This window comes from Rhinoderma darwinii, unplaced genomic scaffold (genome assembly GCF_050947455.1).
Source record: "Rhinoderma darwinii isolate aRhiDar2 unplaced genomic scaffold, aRhiDar2.hap1 Scaffold_630, whole genome shotgun sequence".
NCBI lineage: Eukaryota > Metazoa > Chordata > Amphibia > Anura > Rhinodermatidae > Rhinoderma > Rhinoderma darwinii.
Window position 1 is genome coordinate 42,099 of NW_027464186.1, and position 23,599 is coordinate 65,697.

General features: G+C 48.2%; 13 non-coding genes across 13 annotated transcripts; all 13 read left to right on the top strand.

Annotated features, from left to right (window-relative positions):
- Window positions 1-868: 868 nt before the first annotated feature.
- Window positions 869-1,059, top strand: LOC142726723 (U2 spliceosomal RNA). The gene has a single exon (XR_012876977.1). It is a non-coding gene; the product is annotated as a U2 spliceosomal RNA (small nuclear RNA).
- A 1,296-nt stretch (window positions 1,060-2,355) lies between these two features.
- On the top strand, window positions 2,356-2,546 carry LOC142726724 (U2 spliceosomal RNA). Its single transcript, XR_012876978.1, has one exon. It is a non-coding gene; the product is annotated as a U2 spliceosomal RNA (small nuclear RNA).
- Window positions 2,547-3,810: 1,264 nt separating this feature from the next.
- LOC142726725 (U2 spliceosomal RNA) lies at window positions 3,811-4,001 on the top strand. Its single transcript, XR_012876979.1, has one exon. It is a non-coding gene; the product is annotated as a U2 spliceosomal RNA (small nuclear RNA).
- Window positions 4,002-5,289: 1,288 nt separating this feature from the next.
- LOC142726726 (U2 spliceosomal RNA) lies at window positions 5,290-5,480 on the top strand. The gene has a single exon (XR_012876980.1). It is a non-coding gene; the product is annotated as a U2 spliceosomal RNA (small nuclear RNA).
- Window positions 5,481-6,772: 1,292 nt separating this feature from the next.
- Window positions 6,773-6,963, top strand: LOC142726727 (U2 spliceosomal RNA). The gene has a single exon (XR_012876981.1). It is a non-coding gene; the product is annotated as a U2 spliceosomal RNA (small nuclear RNA).
- Window positions 6,964-8,247: 1,284 nt separating this feature from the next.
- LOC142726728 (U2 spliceosomal RNA) lies at window positions 8,248-8,438 on the top strand. Its single transcript, XR_012876982.1, has one exon. It is a non-coding gene; the product is annotated as a U2 spliceosomal RNA (small nuclear RNA).
- A 1,288-nt stretch (window positions 8,439-9,726) lies between these two features.
- On the top strand, window positions 9,727-9,917 carry LOC142726729 (U2 spliceosomal RNA). The gene has a single exon (XR_012876983.1). It is a non-coding gene; the product is annotated as a U2 spliceosomal RNA (small nuclear RNA).
- Window positions 9,918-15,415: 5,498 nt separating this feature from the next.
- Window positions 15,416-15,606, top strand: LOC142726731 (U2 spliceosomal RNA). The gene has a single exon (XR_012876985.1). It is a non-coding gene; the product is annotated as a U2 spliceosomal RNA (small nuclear RNA).
- A 1,300-nt stretch (window positions 15,607-16,906) lies between these two features.
- On the top strand, window positions 16,907-17,097 carry LOC142726732 (U2 spliceosomal RNA). Its single transcript, XR_012876986.1, has one exon. It is a non-coding gene; the product is annotated as a U2 spliceosomal RNA (small nuclear RNA).
- Window positions 17,098-18,401: 1,304 nt separating this feature from the next.
- On the top strand, window positions 18,402-18,592 carry LOC142726734 (U2 spliceosomal RNA). The gene has a single exon (XR_012876987.1). It is a non-coding gene; the product is annotated as a U2 spliceosomal RNA (small nuclear RNA).
- A 1,296-nt stretch (window positions 18,593-19,888) lies between these two features.
- LOC142726735 (U2 spliceosomal RNA) lies at window positions 19,889-20,079 on the top strand. Its single transcript, XR_012876988.1, has one exon. It is a non-coding gene; the product is annotated as a U2 spliceosomal RNA (small nuclear RNA).
- A 1,285-nt stretch (window positions 20,080-21,364) lies between these two features.
- On the top strand, window positions 21,365-21,555 carry LOC142726736 (U2 spliceosomal RNA). Its single transcript, XR_012876989.1, has one exon. It is a non-coding gene; the product is annotated as a U2 spliceosomal RNA (small nuclear RNA).
- Window positions 21,556-22,867: 1,312 nt separating this feature from the next.
- Window positions 22,868-23,058, top strand: LOC142726737 (U2 spliceosomal RNA). Its single transcript, XR_012876990.1, has one exon. It is a non-coding gene; the product is annotated as a U2 spliceosomal RNA (small nuclear RNA).
- The last annotated feature ends 541 nt before the right edge of the window (window positions 23,059-23,599 follow it).

A 23,599-nucleotide genomic window follows, 5' to 3' on the forward strand; every position in this document is an offset into this window, starting at 1 on the left:
CGCCTGCCCGCCACAATGGACCTACCTGTGTACACTAGATGGATGTGATGGAATGTACTGTCGTCCCTACATTTCAAGAAGAAGTAAGAATTGCAGTTGCAACAAAGCCTTGCTTGCCTATAAAGAGAGCAGCAATTTGGATTTGTTACTATGTTACCTAGAAGAATAACAAACTGTGCAAGGATGGAGGTTGTAGGAGCAAGGAGAAGTTGTCTGTAAAGTTGGTGGATGCCTATTTTCCATTTTGCAGTCCCTTGTCTCCCTCTTGTGGCCTCCTGGAGGCAACTAGCTGTGCAAAAAAAAGACAGCCTGGCGGCCGGCTGTTGCAGTGTTGCCCTCTCAGGCAACACTGAGTGACTGACTGAGCCTCACCGTCTTATATAAAGTTCAGACGGAACTTTGCACGTGTCATAGTGGAGCCCTCAGGATTCCAGAGCCAGCTTTCTGACATCATAATGGGGCCTCAGAGATAAAAGCCTGGGCCCAGGCAGTGTTGGTCAGTGCTGCTCAGCAGGCAGCACTGGACTGGACTGGATTACAGCTGATACAAGGTGTGAAGGAACAAGGGGTGGCTGTGGGCATGCACTTGCTGCCGCTGCCAGTGTTTATCTGCATGGCAGCAGGGCATTTGGGCGTTGCCAGGAAGGCGTTTTTATGTAGATTCCTCCTCTTTCAGCACTGCATTGTGGTGCAAGCAAAAGAAGCAAATCCTGTCTGGCTTCCTCTCCGGCCTTTATTCACCTCCCGTGTAGCTGTGAGTGTGTGAGCCTGCAGGGCCCCATGGAATTGCCTAGAAGTAGGCTGAATCGCTGCAAGGGCTGAACAGCAGTATCGGGCATGCTAGGGCAACGCGCGGCCCGTTCGGGTTATCGCTTCTCGGCCTTTTGGCTAAGATCAAGTGTAGTATCTGTTCTTATCAGTTTAATATCTGATACGTCCCCTATCTGGGGACCATATATTAAATGGATTTTTAGAACAGGGAGATGGAAATAGAGCTTGCTCTGTCCACTCCACGCATTGACCTGGTATTGCAGTATTTCCAGGACCGGTGCACCCTTTCCTTATGTGTTGACTAAAAGCAGATTCCAAAAGTGTTTTTTGTCTTTGCTATTGTTTCTGTCTTTCTGAAGGGATCTCCCCTTTTAATCCCATTATTTCAACACCTGTTGGACAATGCATGAGTGATAATGAGCTCATTGATTAAATGCAATTAATGAATAGATTGCCACCTCTTGTTGTGTGTCGTCTGTGTTTCTGTGTTTCCGGCATTTCACATTGGAACACCTCATTCACCTTCCTTGTCTTCTCTTCGCCCTCCCTTTTAGGTAAGTTAAAGAGCTGCACCTGAGCCAGCCACTGATTGATTGATTGATTGATTGATTGATTGATTGATTGATTGATTGATTGATTGATTGATGCAGCACAACAGTCAAATAGTGGAGTGGAGTAGGGGAACAGCAAACAGCCAATAAAGCAGCCCGCCCGCTCGCCTGCCCGCCACAATGGACCTACCTGTGTACACTAGATGGATGTGATGGAATGTACTGTCGTCCCTACATTTCAAGAAGAAGTAAGAATTGCAGTTGCAACAAAGCCTTGCTTGCCTACAAAGAGAGCAGCAATTTGGATTTGTTACTATGTTACCTAGAAGAATAACAAACTGTGCAAGGATGGAGGTTGTAGGAGCAAGGAGAAGTTGTCTGTAAAGTTGGTGGATGCCTATTTTCCATTTTGCAGTCCCTTGTCTCCCTCTTGTGGCCTCCTGGAGGCAACTAGCTGTGCAAAAAAAAGACAGCCTGGCGGCCGGCTGTTGCAGTGTTGCCCTCTCAGGCAACACTGAGTGACTGACTGAGCCTCACCGTCTTATATAAAGTTCAGACGGAACTTTGCACGTGTCATAGTGGAGCCCTCAGGATTCCAGAGCCAGCTTTCTGACATCATAATGGGGCCTCAGAGATAAAAGCCTGGGCCCAGGCAGTGTTGGTCAGTGCTGCTCAGCAGGCAGCACTGGACTGGACTGGATTACAGCTGATACAAGGTGTGAAGGAACAAGGGGTGGCTGTGGGCATGCACTTGCTGCCGCTGCCAGTGTTTATCTGCATGGCAGCAGGGCATTTGGGCGTTGCCAGGAAGGCGTTTTTATGTAGATTCCTCCTCTTTCAGCACTGCATTGTGGTGCAAGCAAAAGAAGCAAATCCTGTCTGGCTTCCTCTCCGGCCTTTATTCACCTCCCGTGTAGCTGTGAGTGTGTGAGCCTGCAGGGCCCCATGGAATTGCCTAGAAGTAGGCTGAATCGCTGCAAGGGCTGAACAGCAGTATCGGGCAGGCTCGGGCAACGCGCGGCCCCTTCGGGTTATCGCTTCTCGGCCTTTTGGCTAAGATCAAGTGTAGTATCTGTTCTTATCAGTTTAATATCTGATACGTCCCCTATCTGGGGACCATATATTAAATGGATTTTTAGAACAGGGAGATGGAAATAGAGCTTGCTCTGTCCACTCCACGCATTGACCTGGTATTGCAGTATTTCCAGGACCGGTGCACCCTTTCCTTATGTGTTGACTAAAAGCAGATTCCAAAAGTGTTTTTTGTCTTTGCTATTGTTTCTGTCTTTCTGAAGGGATCTCCCCTTTTAATCCCATTATTTCAACACCTGTTGGACAATGCATGAGTGATAATGAGCTCATTGATTAAATGCAATTAATGAATAGATTGCCACCTCTTGTTGTGTGTCGTCTGTGTTTCTGTGTTTCCGGCATTTCACATTGGAACACCTCATTCACCTTCCTTGTCTTCTCTCCGCCCTCCCTTTTAGGTAAGTTAAAGAGCTGCACCTGAGCCAGCCACTGATTGATTGATTGATTGATTGATTGATGCAGCACAACAGTCAAATAGTGGAGTGGAGTAGGGGAACAGCAAACAGCCAATAAAGCAGCCCGCCCGCTCGCCTGCCCGCCACAATGGACCTACCTGTGTACACTAGATGGATGTGATGGAATGTACTGTCGTCCCTACATTTCAAGAAGAAGTAAGAATTGCAGTTGCAACAAAGCCTTGCTTGCCTACAAAGAGAGCAGCAATTTGGATTTGTTACTATGTTACCTAGAAGAATAACAAACTGCGCAAGGATGGAGGTTGTAGGAGCAAGGAGAAGTTGTCTGTAAAGTTGGTGGATGCCTATTTTCCATTTTGCAGTCCCTTGTCTCCCTCTTGTGGCCTCCTGGAGGCAACTAGCTGTGCAAAAAAAAGACAGCCTGGCGGCCGGCTGTTGCAGTGTTGCCCTCTCAGGCAACACTGAGTGACTGACTGAGCCTCACCGTCTTATATAAAGTTCAGACGGAACTTTGCACGTGTCATAGTGGAGCCCTCAGGATTCCAGAGCCAGCTTTCTGACATCATAATGGGGCCTCAGAGATAAAAGCCTGGGCCCAGGCAGTGTTGGTCAGTGCTGCTCAGCAGGCAGCACTGGACTGGACTGGATTACAGCTGATACAAGGTGTGAAGGAACAAGGGGTGGCTGTGGGCATGCACTTGCTGCCGCTGCCAGTGTTTATCTGCATGGCAGCAGGGCATTTGGGCGTTGCCAGGAAGGCGTTTTTATGTAGATTCCTCCTCTTTCAGCACTGCATTGTGGTGCAAGCAAAAGAAGCAAATCCTGTCTGGCTTCCTCTCCGGCCTTTATTCACCTCCCGTGTAGCTGTGAGTGTGTGAGCCTGCAGGGCCCCATGGAATTGCCTAGAAGTAGGCTGAATCGCTGCAAGGGCTGAACAGCAGTATCGGGCAGGCTCGGGCAACGCGCGGCCCGTTCGGGTTATCGCTTCTCGGCCTTTTGGCTAAGATCAAGTGTAGTATCTGTTCTTATCAGTTTAATATCTGATACGTCCCCTATCTGGGGACCATATATTAAATGGATTTTTAGAACAGGGAGATGGAAATAGAGCTTGCTCTGTCCACTCCACGCATTGACCTGGTATTGCAGTATTTCCAGGACCGGTGCACCCTTTCCTTATGTGTTGACTAAAAGCAGATTCCAAAAGTGTTTTTTGTCTTTGCTATTGTTTCTGTCTTTCTGAAGGGATCTCCCCTTTTAATCCCATTATTTCAACACCTGTTGGACAATGCATGAGTGATAATGAGCTCATTGATTAAATGCAATTAATGAATAGATTGCCTCCTCTTGTTGTGTGTCGTCTGTGTTTCTGTGTTTCCGGCATTTCACATTGGAACACCTCATTCACCTTCCTTGTCTTCTCTCCGCCCTCCCTTTTAGGTAAGTTAAAGAGCTGCACCTGAGCCAGCCACTGATTGATTGATTGATTGATTGATTGATTGATTGATTGATTGATTGATTGATGCAGCACAACAGTCAAATAGTGGAGTGGAGTAGGGGAACAGCAAACAGCCAATAAAGCAGCCCGCCCGCTCGCCTGCCCGCCACAATGGACCTACCTGTGTACACTAGATGGATGTGATGGAATGTACTGTCGTCCCTACATTTCAAGAAGAAGTAAGAATTGCAGTTGCAACAAAGCCTTGCTTGCCTACAAAGAGAGCAGCAATTTGGATTTGTTACTATGTTACCTAGAAGAATAACAAACTGTGCAAGGATGGAGGTTGTAGGAGCAAGGAGAAGTTGTCTGTAAAGTTGGTGGATGCCTATTTTCCATTTTGCAGTCCCTTGTCTCCCTCTTGTGGCCTCCTGGAGGCAACTAGCTGTGCAAAAAAAAGACAGCCTGGCGGCCGGCTGTTGCAGTGTTGCCCTCTCAGGCAACACTGAGTGACTGACTGAGCCTCACCGTCTTATATAAAGTTCAGACGGAACTTTGCACGTGTCATAGTGGAGCCCTCAGGATTCCAGAGCCAGCTTTCTGACATCATAATGGGGCCTCAGAGATAAAAGCCTGGGCCCAGGCAGTGTTGGTCAGTGCTGCTCAGCAGGCAGCACTGGACTGGACTGGATTACAGCTGATACAAGGTGTGAAGGAACAAGGGGTGGCTGTGGGCATGCACTTGCTGCTGCTGCCAGTGTTTATCTGCATGGCAGCAGGGCATTTGGGCGTTGCCAGGAAGGCGTTTTTATGTAGATTCCTCCTCTTTCAGCACTGCATTGTGGTGCAAGCAAAAGAAGCAAATCCTGTCTGGCTTCCTCTCCGGCCTTTATTCACCTCCCGTGTAGCTGTGAGTGTGTGAGCCTGCAGGGCCCCATGGAATTGCCTAGAAGTAGGCTGAATCGCTGCAAGGGCTGAACAGCAGTATCGGGCAGGCTCGGGCAACGCGCGGCCCGTTCGGGTTATCGCTTCTCGGCCTTTTGGCTAAGATCAAGTGTAGTATCTGTTCTTATCAGTTTAATATCTGATACGTCCCCTATCTGGGGACCATATATTAAATGGATTTTTAGAACAGGGAGATGGAAATAGAGCTTGCTCTGTCCACTCCACGCATTGACCTGGTATTGCAGTATTTCCAGGACCGGTGCACCCTTTCCTTATGTGTTGACTAAAAGCAGATTCCAAAAGTGTTTTTTGTCTTTGCTATTGTTTCTGTCTTTCTGAAGGGATCTCCCCTTTTAATCCCATTATTTCAACACCTGTTGGACAATGCATGAGTGATAATGAGCTCATTGATTAAATGCAATTAATGAATAGATTGCCACCTCTTGTTGTGTGTCGTCTGTGTTTCTGTGTTTCCGGCATTTCACATTGGAACACCTCATTCACCTTCCTTGTCTTCTCTCCGCCCTCCCTTTTAGGTAAGTTAAAGAGCTGCACCTGAGCCAGCCACTGATTGATTGATTGATTGATTGATTGATTGATTGATTGATTGATTGATTGATTGATTGATTGCAGCACAACAGTCAAATAGTGGAGTGGAGTAGGGGAACAGCAAACAGCCAATAAAGCAGCCCGCCCGCTCGCCTGCCCGCCACAATGGACCTACCTGTGTACACTAGATGGATGTGATGGAATGTACTGTCGTCCCTACATTTCAAGAAGAAGTAAGAATTGCAGTTGCAACAAAGCCTTGCTTGCCTACAAAGAGAGCAGCAATTTGGATTTGTTACTATGTTACCTAGAAGAATAACAAACTGTGCAAGGATGGAGGTTGTAGGAGCAAGGAGAAGTTGTCTGTAAAGTTGGTGGATGCCTATTTTCCATTTTGCAGTCCCTTGTCTCCCTCTTGTGGCCTCCTGGAGGCAACTAGCTGTGCAAAAAAAAGACAGCCTGGCGGCCGTGCAGTGTTGCCCTCTCAGGCAACACTGAGTGACTGACTGAGCCTCACCGTCTTATATAAAGTTCAGACGGAACTTTGCACGTGTCATAGTGGAGCCCTCAGGATTCCAGAGCCAGCTTTCTGACATCATAATGGGGCCTCAGAGATAAAAGCCTGGGCCCAGGCAGTGTTGGTCAGTGCTGCTCAGCAGGCAGCACTGGACTGGACTGGATTACAGCTGATACAAGGTGTGAAGGAACAAGGGGTGGCTGTGGGCATGCACTTGCTGCCGCTGCCAGTGTTTATCTGCATGGCAGCAGGGCATTTGGGCGTTGCCAGGAAGGCGTTTTTATGTAGATTCCTCCTCTTTCAGCACTGCATTGTGGTGCAAGCAAAAGAAGCAAATCCTGTCTGGCTTCCTCTCCGGCCTTTATTCACCTCCCGTGTAGCTGTGAGTGTGTGAGCCTGCAGGGCCCCATGGAATTGCCTAGAAGTAGGCTGAATCGCTGCAAGGGCTGAACAGCAGTATCGGGCAGGCTCGGGCAACGCGCGGCCCGTTCGGGTTATCGCTTCTCGGCCTTTTGGCTAAGATCAAGTGTAGTATCTGTTCTTATCAGTTTAATATCTGATACGTCCCCTATCTGGGGACCATATATTAAATGGATTTTTAGAACAGGGAGATGGAAATAGAGCTTGCTCTGTCCACTCCACGCATTGACCTGGTATTGCAGTATTTCCAGGACCGGTGCACCCTTTCCTTATGTGTTGACTAAAAGCAGATTCCAAAAGTGTTTTTTGTCTTTGCTATTGTTTCTGTCTTTCTGAAGGGATCTCCCCTTTTAATCCCATTATTTCAACACCTGTTGGACAATGCATGAGTGATAATGAGCTCATTGATTAAATGCAATTAATGAATAGATTGCCACCTCTTGTTGTGTGTCGTCTGTGTTTCTGTGTTTCCGGCATTTCACATTGGAACACCTCATTCACCTTCCTTGTCTTCTCTCCGCCCTCCCTTTTAGGTAAGTTAAAGAGCTGCACCTGAGCCAGCCACTGATTGATTGATTGATTGATTGATTGATTGATTGATTGATTGATTGATGCAGCACAACAGTCAAATAGTGGAGTGGAGTAGGGGAACAGCAAACAGCCAATAAAGCAGCCCGCCCGCTCGCCTGCCCGCCACAATGGACCTACCTGTGTACACTAGATGGATGTGATGGAATGTACTGTCGTCCCTACATTTCAAGAAGAAGTAAGAATTGCAGTTGCAACAAAGCCTTGCTTGCCTACAAAGAGAGCAGCAATTTGGATTTGTTACTATGTTACCTAGAAGAATAACAAACTGTGCAAGGATGGAGGTTGTAGGAGCAAGGAGAAGTTGTCTGTAAAGTTGGTGGATGCCTATTTTCCATTTTGCAGTCCCTTGTCTCCCTCTTGTGGCCTCCTGGAGGCAACTAGCTGTGCAAAAAAAAGACAGCCTGGCGGCCGGCTGTTGCAGTGTTGCCCTCTCAGGCAACACTGAGTGACTGACTGAGCCTCACCGTCTTATATAAAGTTCAGACGGAACTTTGCACGTGTCATAGTGGAGCCCTCAGGATTCCAGAGCCAGCTTTCTGACATCATAATGGGGCCTCAGAGATAAAAGCCTGGGCCCAGGCAGTGTTGGTCAGTGCTGCTCAGCAGGCAGCACTGGACTGGACTGGATTACAGCTGATACAAGGTGTGAAGGAACAAGGGGTGGCTGTGGGCATGCACTTGCTGCTGCTGCCAGTGTTTATCTGCATGGCAGCAGGGCATTTGGGCGTTGCCAGGAAGGCGTTTTTATGTAGATTCCTCCTCTTTCAGCACTGCATTGTGGTGCAAGCAAAAGAAGCAAATCCTGTCTGGCTTCCTCTCCGGCCTTTATTCACCTCCCGTGTAGCTGTGAGTGTGTGAGCCTGCAGGGCCCCATGGAATTGCCTAGAAGTAGGCTGAATCGCTGCAAGGGCTGAACAGCAGTATCGGGCAGGCTCGGGCAACGCGCGGCCCGTTCGGGTTATCGCTTCTCGGCCTTTTGGCTAAGATCAAGTGTAGTATCTGTTCTTATCAGTTTAATATCTGATACGTCCCCTATCTGGGGACCATATATTAAATGGATTTTTAGAACAGGGAGATGGAAATAGAGCTTGCTCTGTCCACTCCACGCATTGACCTGGTATTGCAGTATTTCCAGGACCGGTGCACCCTTTCCTTATGTGTTGACTAAAAGCAGATTCCAAAAGTGTTTTTTGTCTTTGCTATTGTTTCTGTCTTTCTGAAGGGATCTCCCCTTTTAATCCCATTATTTCAACACCTGTTGGACAATGCATGAGTGATAATGAGCTCATTGATTAAATGCAATTAATGAATAGATTGCCACCTCTTGTTGTGTGTCGTCTGTGTTTCTGTGTTTCCGGCATTTCACATTGGAACACCTCATTCACCTTCCTTGTCTTCTCTCCGCCCTCCCTTTTAGGTAAGTTAAAGAGCTGCACCTGAGCCAGCCACTGATTGATTGATTGATTGATTGATTGATTGATTGATTGATTGATTGATTGATGCAGCACAACAGTCAAATAGTGGAGTGGAGTAGGGGAACAGCAAACAGCCAATAAAGCAGCCCGCCCGCTCGCCTGCCCGCCACAATGGACCTACCTGTGTACACTAGATGGATGTGATGGAATGTACTGTCGTCCCTACATTTCAAGAAGAAGTAAGAATTGCAGTTGCAACAAAGCCTTGCTTGCCTACAAAGAGAGCAGCAATTTGGATTTGTTACTATGTTACCTAGAAGAATAACAAACTGTGCAAGGATGGAGGTTGTAGGAGCAAGGAGAAGTTGTCTGTAAAGTTGGTGGATGCCTATTTTCCATTTTGCAGTCCCTTGTCTCCCTCTTGTGGCCTCCTGGAGGCAACTAGCTGTGCAAAAAAAAGACAGCCTGGCGGCCGGCTGTTGCAGTGTTGCCCTCTCAGGCAACACTGAGTGACTGACTGAGCCTCACCGTCTTATATAAAGTTCAGACGGAACTTTGCACGTGTCATAGTGGAGCCCTCAGGATTCCAGAGCCAGCTTTCTGACATCATAATGGGGCCTCAGAGATAAAAGCCTGGGCCCAGGCAGTGTTGGTCAGTGCTGCTCAGCAGGCAGCACTGGACTGGACTGGATTACAGCTGATACAAGGTGTGAAGGAACAAGGGGTGGCTGTGGGCATGCACTTGCTGCCGCTGCCAGTGTTTATCTGCATGGCAGCAGGGCATTTGGGCGTTGCCAGGAAGGCGTTTTTATGTAGATTCCTCCTCTTTCAGCACTGCATTGTGGTGCAAGCAAAAGAAGCAAATCCTGTCTGGCTTCCTCTCCGGCCTTTATTCACCTCCCGTGTAGCTGTGAGTGTGTGAGCCTGCAGGGCCCCATGGAATTGCCTAGAAGTAGGCTGAATCGCTGCAAGGGCTGAACAGCAGTATCGGGCAGGCTCGGGCAACGCGCGGCCCGTTCGGGTTATCGCTTCTCGGCCTTTTGGCTAAGATCAAGTGTAGTATCTGTTCTTATCAGTTTAATATCTGATACGTCCCCTATCTGGGGACCATATATTAAATGGATTTTTAGAACAGGGAGATGGAAATAGAGCTTGCTCTGTCCACTCCACGCATTGACCTGGTATTGCAGTATTTCCAGGACCGGTGCACCCTTTCCTTATGTGTTGACTAAAAGCAGATTCCAAAAGTGTTTTTTGTCTTTGCTATTGTTTCTGTCTTTCTGAAGGGATCTCCCCTTTTAATCCCATTATTTCAACACCTGTTGGACAATGCATGAGTGATAATGAGCTCATTGATTAAATGCAATTAATGAATAGATTGCCACCTCTTGTTGTGTGTCGTCTGTGTTTCTGTGTTTCCGGCATTTCACATTGGAACACCTCATTCACCTTCCTTGTCTTCTCTCCGCCCTCCCTTTTAGGTAAGTTAAAGAGCTGCACCTGAGCCAGCCACTGATTGATTGATTGATTGATTGATTGATTGATTGATTGATTGATTGATTGATGCAGCACAACAGTCAAATAGTGGAGTGGAGTAGGGGAACAGCAAACAGCCAATAAAGCAGCCCGCCCGCTCGCCTGCCCGCCACAATGGACCTACCTGTGTACACTAGATGGATGTGATGGAATGTACTGTCATCCCTACATTTCAAGAAGAAGTAAGAATTGCAGTTGCAACAAAGCCTTGCTTGCCTACAAAGAGAGCAGCAATTTGGATTTGTTACTATGTTCAGGGCTGCCATCAGGAATTTCTGGGCCCCATACTGCCAATGAGTCTGGGCCCCCGCCCCCCTCGTTATTAGGAGGGGGGGTGAAATGTAAAGGGGCGGGAGGTAGGGCACATTAAAAATAAAACTCTTTGGAGGAGCAGGGCAGAGACAGGAGGTGGGTGTCGGAGGGCAAAGGGGAGAAACTAAGTCCCAGGGCTGGGAGAACTGAAGGTAGCAGTGGTAGCCAGGGGGGAGACGCAACCTCACAGGGGCTCTGTGGAGTGACAAGGAAGAGACAAGAGACAGCGGCTCTGTGGGGGGCAAAAAGGGAAAGTGAGTGTGTGTGTATGTGTGTGTGTGTGTGTATGTAGAATCTGTCAGGGTGTAGGAGGGCAATATAAACAAAAATCATTGCACTGAAGCCCTATACACAGCAGAGTCACTCACCAAAATGTAGTCCCTAAGATCTCCCACCGCCACGGGCATGTCTGGATGATGCTTTTGCATTCTCTTCACACGCTGCACACACGTTATCTGTGTGTAGCGCTATCTACAGGGGGCTGTGTGTGGCGCTATCTGCAGGGGTGGGTGAGGCGCTATCTACAGGGGGGGTGTGTGGCGCTATCTACAGGGTGGGTGTGGCGCTATCTACATGGGATTGTGTGGCGCTATCTACATGGGATTGTGTGGTGCTATCTACAGGGGGCAGTGTGTGACACTATCTACAGGGGTGTGTGTGTGTGGCGCTATCTACAGGGGGTATGTTCGGCGCTGACTACAGGGGAGTGTGTGGCACTCTCTACAGGGGATTCCAGTCCAGGAGGAGACCCTGACCTCACTGTCCATATATGGACAGTGACCTCAGGGGCTACCTCTAGGAGAGGAATCCCCGACCAGAGTGTCGGCAACTCTCTGGCCGGGGATTTCGCTCCTGGATGGGTGAATGGCAGAGCAGGAAGCTGATACTTTCCTGCTCTGCCATAGTATTCAATTGTATCTGCATCCTGTGGACGCAGATACAATTGAATATGGCAGTGGCTGAGACACGTCTGGGACAGTAATTTGCCGGGACTGCCTCTTTAGATTCAGGACAGTCCCTGCAAATTCAGGACTGTTGCTAACTATGCCTCCGGTATAAGCTTTCTCCCCCTACCCAGGTATACTCTCTCCTTCCTCTACCCCTCCCCATGTATAATTTCTCCCCTCCCTTCAGATATCATCACTTTTCACCCAATTATTACCCCCCCCCCCATTGTATAATGCCTCCTCCAGTGGAGGGATGTCACGATACCAGAATTTGGACTTCGGTACCGATGCTTTGTGTAGTATTGCGATTTCGATAACAAAGCGATACTTTGCCAACAGTAATAAAAAAACAAAACAGTTCTTCCATTTCTTATGTGAGGCGCGAGGTGTGATGGTAAATTTAACCTCCATGTGCCTCACATTAATAGTAATTAACCCCATCATGTTCCTCAATTATAAAGGGTTAATGTGTAAGGTACATGATGGGGTTAATTACTATTAATGTGAGGCACATGGAGGTTCAAAATTCATAATACCTCGTGCCCCACATTAATAAGTGAAAGAAGTTTTTATTTTATTTTTTACAACGTACACATCATAAATGATGCAAAAAAATTGTTGTGCAGGTTATTACAGCCGCGCCAATAATGAATGTGTATATTTTATGTATTGAGACTTATTTTAATGTGTTTTGTAAAAAAGGTGTATGTGTATTTTTTTTAAATTTAACATTACTTTATGTTTTTACTTTCTTTTTGAAACTTTAATGTACTGGTATATATCTATATACGCATAGTACACAGGCAGTTGTTAGGACAGACCTGAGTATGCCCTAACAGGAAATATGGTAAGACAGCCCTGGGGTCCTTCATTGGACCTTGGGCTGTCTGCCCATATATGGTATGTCCCTCAATCGCGTCACAGGGATTCCTGTGACGTGATCCAAGGGGCATCCCCCCTTCTTATTTTCCCCTGAATGCTGCAGTCAGCTGTGATCGCAGCATTCAGGGGAATAGCGACAGAGATGAGAGGTTTCTTTCATCTCTGCCTTTATAGAGTGGGACTGCGGCTGTGTAATACAACCATTGCCCCGCCCCGCACGCGGTCAGCACGAGGTGATGCGGTTGGCGCTGCACTAATGAGCGGCGGTTCAGGCACTGAAGACAGAACATGTGGGGGTGTTTTGTAGTGCGCCCGCCATGTTCTGTTTTCAGTGCCGCCGCTCATTAGTGCAGCGCTGGCCGCATCACATAATCCTGGCGGCGCGCACATGTCAGGACTCCGGAGCAGGGCCGTGACTGTGTTACACAGCCGCAGCTCCGCTCTCATACATTCATGTATTACAATATTGAGCTGTGCGGCCGCACAGCTCAGTATCGAAATACATGAAATAACGGTATTGAACCGTTTGGGGGTGCACGGTATCGAAACCGTATCAAAGTTTTGATGCATCGTGCATCCCTACTCAAGTGCCATCCTCCCTCCATTATTATCTCCTTCCCACTCTAGCATCATTTCCCTCCTTACCCAATGCCATCTCACTGCCCCATTATCATCTCCCTGCCCCCATTATCATCTCGCTGCCCCCATTATCATCTCCCTGCCCCCATTATCATCTCCCTGCCCCCATTATCATCTCCCTGCCCCCATTATCATCTCCCTGCCCCATTATCATCTCCCTGCCCCCATTATCATCTCCCTGCCCCATTATCATCTCCCTGCCCCCATTATCATCTCCCTGCCCCCATTATCATCTCCCTGCCCCATTATCATCTCCCTGCCCCCATTATCATCTCCCTGCCCCCATTATCATCTCCCTGCCCCCATTATCATCTCCCTGCCCCCATTATCATCTCCCTGCCCCCATTATCATCTCCCTGCCCCCATTATCATCTCCCTGCCCCCATTATCATCTCCTTGCCCCATTATCATCTCCCTGCCCCCATTATCATCTCCCTGCCCCCATTATCATCTCCCTGCCCCCATTATCATCTCCCTGCCCCCATTATCATCTCCCTGCCCCCATTATCATCTCCCTGCCCCCATTATCATCTCCCTGCCCCCATTATCATCTCCCTGCCCCCATTATCATCTCCCTGCCCCCATTATCATCTCCCTGCCCCCATTATCATCTCCCTGCCCCATTATCATCTCCCTGCCCCATTATCATCTCCCTGCCCCCATTATCATCTCCCTGCCCCCATTATCATCTATCTGCCCCATTATCATCTCGCTGCCCCCATTATCATCTCCCTGCCCCCATTATCATCTCCCTGCCCCCATTATCATCTCCCTGCCCCATTATCATCTCCCTGCCCTATTATCATCTCCCTGCCCCCATTATCATCTCCCTGCCCCCATTATCATCTCCCTGCCCCCATTATCATCTCCCTGCCCCATTATCATCTCCCTGCCCCCATTATCATCTCCCTGCCCCCATTATCATCTCCCTGCCCTATTATCATCTCCCTGCCCCCATTATCATCTCCTTGCCCCCATTATCATCTCCCTGCCCCCATTATCATCTAACTCTACCCCCTCCCCATAGAAAGCACGTCTGTATTGGTTCACACTGCAGCATAGGATTGTATCACTATCAGCTCTACGATGGCTCTTTTCTCCTGTCCTGTGTAAACAGAGGGAGAAGACAGGTTTATTGTCACATGTTACACAGGACGGGAGATAAGAGCCGTAGAGCTGATACAATCCTATGCTGCAGTGTTAACATAATACAGAGGGGGGTAAGATATTTACTTTCTATGGGGGCAGGAGGAGATTTTTTCAGGAGGCTCCGGGCAGCAGCAGCCGGACACAGACATAAGTTAGTACTCACTGTGTCTGAAGAAGAAGACGACTGCTGCTTCTGCTGCTGGACGTATCCTCCGAGGCTGAGCTCATAACTCCCGCTGCTGTGATGTCTCCACCCCTTGTCTCCTCCCCACACGCTGTCACACTGTTGCGGAGGAGGAGGGGCAGGCACATGTCACTCTCCAGCGGGCCCTTACGATTTTATTCTGATGTAATGAACGGGCCCCTCCTTCGTGATGGGACCTGTTCCTTTCACCGAAATGAAATCGTAAGAGTCACACTGCCGTGAGTATATTAATTCCAGCGGCAGAGTGCGGGCCCCTTTTTTTAAAATTTATGCCCGGGCCCCTCACTGCAGTACCCCCAGTCCCCCCCTGATGGCGGCCCTGACTATGTTACCTAGAAGAATAACAAACTGTGCAAGGATGGAGGTTGTAGGAGCAAGGAGAAGTTGTCTGTAAAGTTGGTGGATGCCTATTTTCCATTTTGCAGTCCCTTGTCTCCCTCTTGTGGCCTCCTGGAGGCAACTAGCTGTGCAAAAAAAAGACAGCCTGGCGGCCGGCTGTTGCAGTGTTGCCCTCTCAGGCAACACTGAGTGACTGACTGAGCCTCACCGTCTTATATAAAGTTCAGACGGAACTTTGCACGTGTCATAGTGGAGCCCTCAGGATTCCAGAGCCAGCTTTCTGACATCATAATGGGGCCTCAGAGATAAAAGCCTGGGCCCAGGCAGTGTTGGTCAGTGCTGCTCAGCAGGCAGCACTGGACTGGACTGGATTACAGCTGATACAAGGTGTGAAGGAACAAGGGGTGGCTGTGGGCATGCACTTGCTGCCGCTGCCAGTGTTTATCTGCATGGCAGCAGGGCATTTGGGCGTTGCCAGGAAGGCGTTTTTATGTAGATTCCTCCTCTTTCAGCACTGCATTGTGGTGCAAGCAAAAGAAGCAAATCCTGTCTGGCTTCCTCTCCGGCCTTTATTCACCTCCCGTGTAGCTGTGAGTGTGTGAGCCTGCAGGGCCCCATGGAATTGCCTAGAAGTAGGCTGAATCGCTGCAAGGGCTGAACAGCAGTATCGGGCAGGCTCGGGCAACGCGCGGCCCGTTCGGGTTATCGCTTCTCGGCCTTTTGGCTAAGATCAAGTGTAGTATCTGTTCTTATCAGTTTAATATCTGATACGTCCCCTATCTGGGGACCATATATTAAATGGATTTTTAGAACAGGGAGATGGAAATAGAGCTTGCTCTGTCCACTCCACGCATTGACCTGGTATTGCAGTATTTCCAGGACCGGTGCACCCTTTCCTTATGTGTTGACTAAAAGCAGATTCCAAAAGTGTTTTTTGTCTTTGCTATTGTTTCTGTCTTTCTGAAGGGATCTCCCCTTTTAATCCCATTATTTCAACACCTGTTGGACAATGCATGAGTGATAATGAGCTCATTGATTAAATGCAATTAATGAATAGATTGCCACCTCTTGTTGTGTGTCGTCTGTGTTTCTGTGTTTCCGGCATTTCACATTGGAACACCTCATTCACCTTCCTTGTCTTCTCTCCGCCCTCCCTTTTAGGTAAGTTAAAGAGCTGCACCTGAGCCAGCCACTGATTGATTGATTGATTGATTGATTGATTGATTGATTGATTGATTGATTGATTGATTGATTGATGCAGCACAACAGTCAAATAGTGGAGTGGAGTAGGGGAACAGCAAACAGCCAATAAAGCAGCCCGCCCGCTCGCCTGCCCGCCACAATGGACCTACCTGTGTACACTAGATGGATGTGATGGAATGTACTGTCGTCCCTACATTTCAAGAAGAAGTAAGAATTGCAGTTGCAACAAAGCCTTGCTTGCCTACAAAGAGAGCAGCAATTTGGATTTGTTACTATGTTACCTAGAAGAATAACAAACTGTGCAAGGATGGAGGTTGTAGGAGCAAGGAGAAGTTGTCTGTAAAGTTGGTGGATGCCTATTTTCCATTTTGCAGTCCCTTGTCTCCCTCTTGTGGCCTCCTGGAGGCAACTAGCTGTGCAAAAAAAAGACAGCCTGGCGGCCGGCTGTTGCAGTGTTGCCCTCTCAGGCAACACTGAGTGACTGACTGAGCCTCACCGTCTTATATAAAGTTCAGACGGAACTTTGCACGTGTCATAGTGGAGCCCTCAGGATTCCAGAGCCAGCTTTCTGACATCATAATGGGGCCTCAGAGATAAAAGCCTGGGCCCAGGCAGTGTTGGTCAGTGCTGCTCAGCAGGCAGCACTGGACTGGACTGGATTACAGCTGATACAAGGTGTGAAGGAACAAGGGGTGGCTGTGGGCATGCACTTGCTGCCGCTGCCAGTGTTTATCTGCATGGCAGCAGGGCATTTGGGCGTTGCCAGGAAGGCGTTTTTATGTAGATTCCTCCTCTTTCAGCACTGCATTGTGGTGCAAGCAAAAGAAGCAAATCCTGTCTGGCTTCCTCTCCGGCCTTTATTCACCTCCCGTGTAGCTGTGAGTGTGTGAGCCTGCAGGGCCCCATGGAATTGCCTAGAAGTAGGCTGAATCGCTGCAAGGGCTGAACAGCAGTATCGGGCAGGCTCGGGCAACGCGCGGCCCGTTCGGGTTATCGCTTCTCGGCCTTTTGGCTAAGATCAAGTGTAGTATCTGTTCTTATCAGTTTAATATCTGATACGTCCCCTATCTGGGGACCATATATTAAATGGATTTTTAGAACAGGGAGATGGAAATAGAGCTTGCTCTGTCCACTCCACGCATTGACCTGGTATTGCAGTATTTCCAGGACCGGTGCACCCTTTCCTTATGTGTTGACTAAAAGCAGATTCCAAAAGTGTTTTTTGTCTTTGCTATTGTTTCTGTCTTTCTGAAGGGATCTCCCCTTTTAATCCCATTATTTCAACACCTGTTGGACAATGCATGAGTGATAATGAGCTCATTGATTAAATGCAATTAATGAATAGATTGCCACCTCTTGTTGTGTGTCGTCTGTGTTTCTGTGTTTCCGGCATTTCACATTGGAACACCTCATTCACCTTCCTTGTCTTCTCTCCGCCCTCCCTTTTAGGTAAGTTAAAGAGCTGCACCTGAGCCAGCCACTGATTGATTGATTGATTGATTGATTGATTGATTGATTGATTGATTGATTGATTGATTGATTGATTGATGCAGCACAACAGTCAAATAGTGGAGTGGAGTAGGGGAACAGCAAACAGCCAATAAAGCAGCCCGCCCGCTCGCCTGCCCGCCACAATGGACCTACCTGTGTACACTAGATGGATGTGATGGAATGTACTGTCGTCCCTACATTTCAAGAAGAAGTAAGAATTGCAGTTGCAACAAAGCCTTGCTTGCCTACAAAGAGAGCAGCAATTTGGATTTGTTACTATGTTACCTAGAAGAATAACAAACTGTGCAAGGATGGAGGTTGTAGGAGCAAGGAGAAGTTGTCTGTAAAGTTGGTGGATGCCTATTTTCCATTTTGCAGTCCCTTGTCTCCCTCTTGTGGCCTCCTGGAGGCAACTAGCTGTGCAAAAAAAAGACAGCCTGGCGGCCGGCTGTTGCAGTGTTGCCCTCTCAGGCAACACTGAGTGACTGACTGAGCCTCACCGTCTTATATAAAGTTCAGACGGAACTTTGCACGTGTCATAGTGGAGCCCTCAGGATTCCAGAGCCAGCTTTCTGACATCATAATGGGGCCTCAGAGATAAAAGCCTGGGCCCAGGCAGTGTTGGTCAGTGCTGCTCAGCAGGCAGCACTGGACTGGACTGGATTACAGCTGATACAAGGTGTGAAGGAACAAGGGGTGGCTGTGGGCATGCACTTGCTGCCGCTGCCAGTGTTTATCTGCATGGCAGCAGGGCATTTGGGCGTTGCCAGGAAGGCGTTTTTATGTAGATTCCTCCTCTTTCAGCACTGCATTGTGGTGCAAGCAAAAGAAGCAAATCCTGTCTGGCTTCCTCTCCGGCCTTTATTCACCTCCCGTGTAGCTGTGAGTGTGTGAGCCTGCAGGGCCCCATGGAATTGCCTAGAAGTAGGCTGAATCGCTGCAAGGGCTGAACAGCAGTATCGGGCAGGCTCGGGCAACGCGCGGCCCGTTCGGGTTATCGCTTCTCGGCCTTTTGGCTAAGATCAAGTGTAGTATCTGTTCTTATCAGTTTAATATCTGATACGTCCCCTATCTGGGGACCATATATTAAATGGATTTTTAGAACAGGGAGATGGAAATAGAGCTTGCTCTGTCCACTCCACGCATTGACCTGGTATTGCAGTATTTCCAGGACCGGTGCACCCTTTCCTTATGTGTTGACTAAAAGCAGATTCCAAAAGTGTTTTTTGTCTTTGCTATTGTTTCTGTCTTTCTGAAGGGATCTCCCCTTTTAATCCCATTATTTCAACACCTGTTGGACAATGCATGAGTGATAATGAGCTCATTGATTAAATGCAATTAATGAATAGATTGCCACCTCTTGTTGTGTGTCGTCTGTGTTTCTGTGTTTCCGGCATTTCACATTGGAACACCTCATTCACCTTCCTTGTCTTCTCTCCGCCCTCCCTTTTAGGTAAGTTAAAGAGCTGCACCTGAGCCAGCCACTGATTGATTGATTGATTGATTGATTGATTGATTGATTGATTGATTGATTGATTGATTGATGCAGCACAACAGTCAAATAGTGGAGTGGAGTAGGGGAACAGCAAACAGCCAATAAAGCAGCCCGCCCGCTCGCCTGCCCGCCACAATGGACCTACCTGTGTACACTAGATGGATGTGATGGAATGTACTGTCGTCCCTACATTTCAAGAAGAAGTAAGAATTGCAGTTGCAACAAAGCCTTGCTTGCCTACAAAGAGAGCAGCAATTTGGATTTGTTACTATGTTACCTAGAAGAATAACAAACTGTGCAAGGATGGAGGTTGTAGGAGCAAGGAGAAGTTGTCTGTAAAGTTGGTGGATGCCTATTTTCCATTTTGCAGTCCCTTGTCTCCCTCTTGTGGCCTCCTGGAGGCAACTAGCTGTGCAAAAAAAAGACAGCCTGGCGGCCGGCTGTTGCAGTGTTGCCCTCTCAGGCAACACTGAGTGACTGACTGAGCCTCACCGTCTTATATAAAGTTCAGACGGAACTTTGCACGTGTCATAGTGGAGCCCTCAGGATTCCAGAGCCAGCTTTCTGACATCATAATGGGGCCTCAGAGATAAAAGCCTGGGCCCAGGCAGTGTTGGTCAGTGCTGCTCAGCAGGCAGCACTGGACTGGACTGGATTACAGCTGATACAAGGTGTGAAGGAACAAGGGGTGGCTGTGGGCATGCACTTGCTGCCGCTGCCAGTGTTTATCTGCATGGCAGCAGGGCATTTGGGCGTTGCCAGGAAGGCGTTTTTATGTAGATTCCTCCTCTTTCAGCACTGCATTGTGGTGCAAGCAAAAGAAGCAAATCCTGTCTGGCTTCCTCTCCGGCCTTTATTCACCTCCCGTGTAGCTGTGAGTGTGTGAGCCTGCAGGGCCCCATGGAATTGCCTAGAAGTAGGCTGAATCGCTGCAAGGGCTGAACAGCAGTATCGGGCAGGCTCGGGCAACGCGCGGCCCGTTCGGGTTATCGCTTCTCGGCCTTTTGGCTAAGATCAAGTGTAGTATCTGTTCTTATCAGTTTAATATCTGATACGTCCCCTATCTGGGGACCATATATTAAATGGATTTTTAGAACAGGGAGATGGAAATAGAGCTTGCTCTGTCCACTCCACGCATTGACCTGGTATTGCAGTATTTCCAGGACCGGTGCACCCTTTCCTTATGTGTTGACTAAAAGCAGATTCCAAAAGTGTTTTTTGTCTTTGCTATTGTTTCTGTCTTTCTGAAGGGATCTCCCCTTTTAATCCCATTATTTCAACACCTGTTGGACAATGCATGAGTGATAATGAGCTCATTGATTAAATGCAATTAATGAATAGATTGCCACCTCTTGTTGTGTGTCGTCTGTGTTTCTGTGTTTCCGGCATTTCACATTGGAACACCTCATTCACCTTCCTTGTCTTCTCTCCGCCCTCCCTTTTAGGTAAGTTAAAGAGCTGCACCTGAGCCAGCCACTGATTGATTGATTGATTGATTGATTGATTGATTGATTGATTGATTGATGCAGCACAACAGTCAAATAGTGGAGTGGAGTAGGGGAACAGCAAACAGCCAATAAAGCAGCCCGCCCGCTCGCCTGCCCGCCACAATGGACCTACCTGTGTACACTAGATGGATGTGATGGAATGTACTGTCGTCCCTACATTTCAAGAAGAAGTAAGAATTGCAGTTGCAACAAAGCCTTGCTTGCCTACAAAGAGAGCAGCAATTTGGATTTGTTACTATGTTACCTAGAAGAATAACAAACTGTGCAAGGATGGAGGTTGTAGGAGCAAGGAGAAGTTGTCTGTAAAGTTGGTGGATGCCTATTTTCCATTTTGCAGTCCCTTGTCTCCCTCTTGTGGCCTCCTGGAGGCAACTAGCTGTGCAAAAAAAAAGACAGCCTGGCGGCCGGCTGTTGCAGTGTTGCCCTCTCAGGCAACACTGAGTGACTGACTGAGCCTCACCGTCTTATATAAAGTTCAGACGGAACTTTGCACGTGTCATAGTGGAGCCCTCAGGATTCCAGAGCCAGCTTTCTGACATCATAATGGGGCCTCAGAGATAAAAGCCTGGGCCCAGGCAGTGTTGGTCAGTGCTGCTCAGCAGGCAGCACTGGACTGGACTGGATTACAGCTGATACAAGGTGTGAAGGAACAAGGGGTGGCTGTGGGCATGCACTTGCTGCCGCTGCCAGTGTTTATCTGCATGGCAGCAGGGCATTTGGGCGTTGCCAGGAAGGCGTTTTTATGTAGATTCCTCCTCTTTCAGCACTGCATTGTGGTGCAAGCAAAAGAAGCAAATCCTGTCTGGCTTCCTCTCCGGCCTTTATTCACCTCCCGTGTAGCTGTGAGTGTGTGAGCCTGCAGGGCCCCATGGAATTGCCTAGAAGTAGGCTGAATCGCTGCAAGGGCTGAACAGCAGTATCGGGCAGGCTCGGGCAACGCGCGGCCCGTTCGGGTTATCGCTTCTCGGCCTTTTGGCTAAGATCAAGTGTAGTATCTGTTCTTATCAGTTTAATATCTGATACGTCCCCTATCTGGGGACCATATATTAAATGGATTTTTAGAACAGGGAGATGGAAATAGAGCTTGCTCTGTCCACTCCACGCATTGACCTGGTATTGCAGTATTTCCAGGACCGGTGCACCCTTTCCTTATGTGTTGACTAAAAGCAGATTCCAAAAGTGTTTTTTGTCTTTGCTATTGTTTCTGTCTTTCTGAAGGGATCTCCCCTTTTAATCCCATTATTTCAACACCTGTTGGACAATGCATGAGTGATAATGAGCTCATTGATTAAATGCAATTAATGAATAGATTGCCACCTCTTGTTGTGTGTCGTCTGTGTTTCTGTGTTTCCGGCATTTCACATTGGAACACCTCATTCACCTTCCTTGTCTTCTCTCCGCCCTCCCTTTTAGGTAAGTTAAAGAGCTGCACCTGAGCCAGCCACTGATTGATTGATTGATTGATTGATTGATTGATTGATTGATTGATTGATTGATTGATTGATTGATTGATTGATTGATGCAGCACAACAGTCAAATAGTGGAGTGGAGTAGGGGAACAGCAAACAGCCAATAAAGCAGCCCGCCCGCTCGCCTGCCCGCCACAATGGACCTACCTGTGTACACTAGATGGATGTGATGGAATGTACTGTCGTCCCTACATTTCAAGAAGAAGTAAGAATTGCAGTTGCAACAAAGCCTTGCTTGCCTACAAAGAGAGCAGCAATTTGGATTTGTTACTATGTTACCTAGAAGAATAACAAACTGTGCAAGGATGGAGGTTGTAGGAGCAAGGAGAAGTTGTCTGTAAAGTTGGTGGATGCCTATTTTCCATTTTGCAGTCCCTTGTCTCCCTCTTGTGGCCTCCTGGAGGCAACTAGCTGTGCAAAAAAAAGACAGCCTGGCGGCCGGCTGTTGCAGTGTTGCCCTCTCAGGCAACACTGAGTGACTGACTGAGCCTCACCGTCTTATATAAAGTTCAGACGGAACTTTGCACGTGTCATAGTGGAGCCCTCAGGATTCCAGAGCCAGCTTTCTGACATCATAATGGGGCCTCAGAGATAAAAGCCTGGGCCCAGGCAGTGTTGGTCAGTGCTGCTCAGCAGGCAGCACTGGACTGGACTGGATTACAGCTGATACAAGGTGTGAAGGAACAAGGGGTGGCTGTGGGCATGCACTTGCTGCCGCTGCCAGTGTTTATCTGCATGGCAGCAGGGCATTTGGGCGTTGCCAGGAAGGCGTTTTTATGTAGATTCCTCCTCTTTCAGCACTGCATTGTGGTGCAAGCAAAAGAAGCAAATCCTGTCTGGCTTCCTCTCCGGCCTTTATTCACCTCCCGTGTAGCTGTGAGTGTGTGAGCCTGCAGGGCCCCATGGAATTGCCTAGAAGTAGGCTGAATCGCTGCAAGGGCTGAACAGCAGTATCGGGCAGGCTCGGGCAACGCGCGGCCCGTTCGGGTTATCGCTTCTCGGCCTTTTGGCTAAGATCAAGTGTAGTATCTGTTCTTATCAGTTTAATATCTGATACGTCCCCTATCTGGGGACCATATATTAAATGGATTTTTAGAACAGGGAGATGGAAATAGAGCTTGCTCTGTCCACTCCACGCATTGACCTGGTATTGCAGTATTTCCAGGACCGGTGCACCCTTTCCTTATGTGTTGACTAAAAGCAGATTCCAAAAGTGTTTTTTGTCTTTGCTATTGTTTCTGTCTTTCTGAAGGGATCTCCCCTTTTAATCCCATTATTTCAACACCTGTTGGACAATGCATGAGTGATAATGAGCTCATTGATTAAATGCAATTAATGAATAGATTGCCACCTCTTGTTGTGTGTCGTCTGTGTTTCTGTGTTTCCGGCATTTCACATTGGAACACCTCATTCACCTTCCTTGTCTTCTCTCCGCCCTCCCTTTTAGGTAAGTTAAAGAGCTGCACCTGAGCCAGCCACTGATTGATTGATTGATTGATTGATTGATTGATTGATTGATTGATTGATTGATTGATGCAGCACAACAGTCAAATAGTGGAGTGGAGTAGGGGAACAGCAAACAGCCAATAAAGCAGCCCGCCCGCTCGCCTGCCCGCCACAATGGACCTACCTGTGTACACTAGATGGATGTGATGGAATGTACTGTCGTCCCTACATTTCAAGAAGAAGTAAGAATTGCAGTTGCAACAAAGCCTTGCTTGC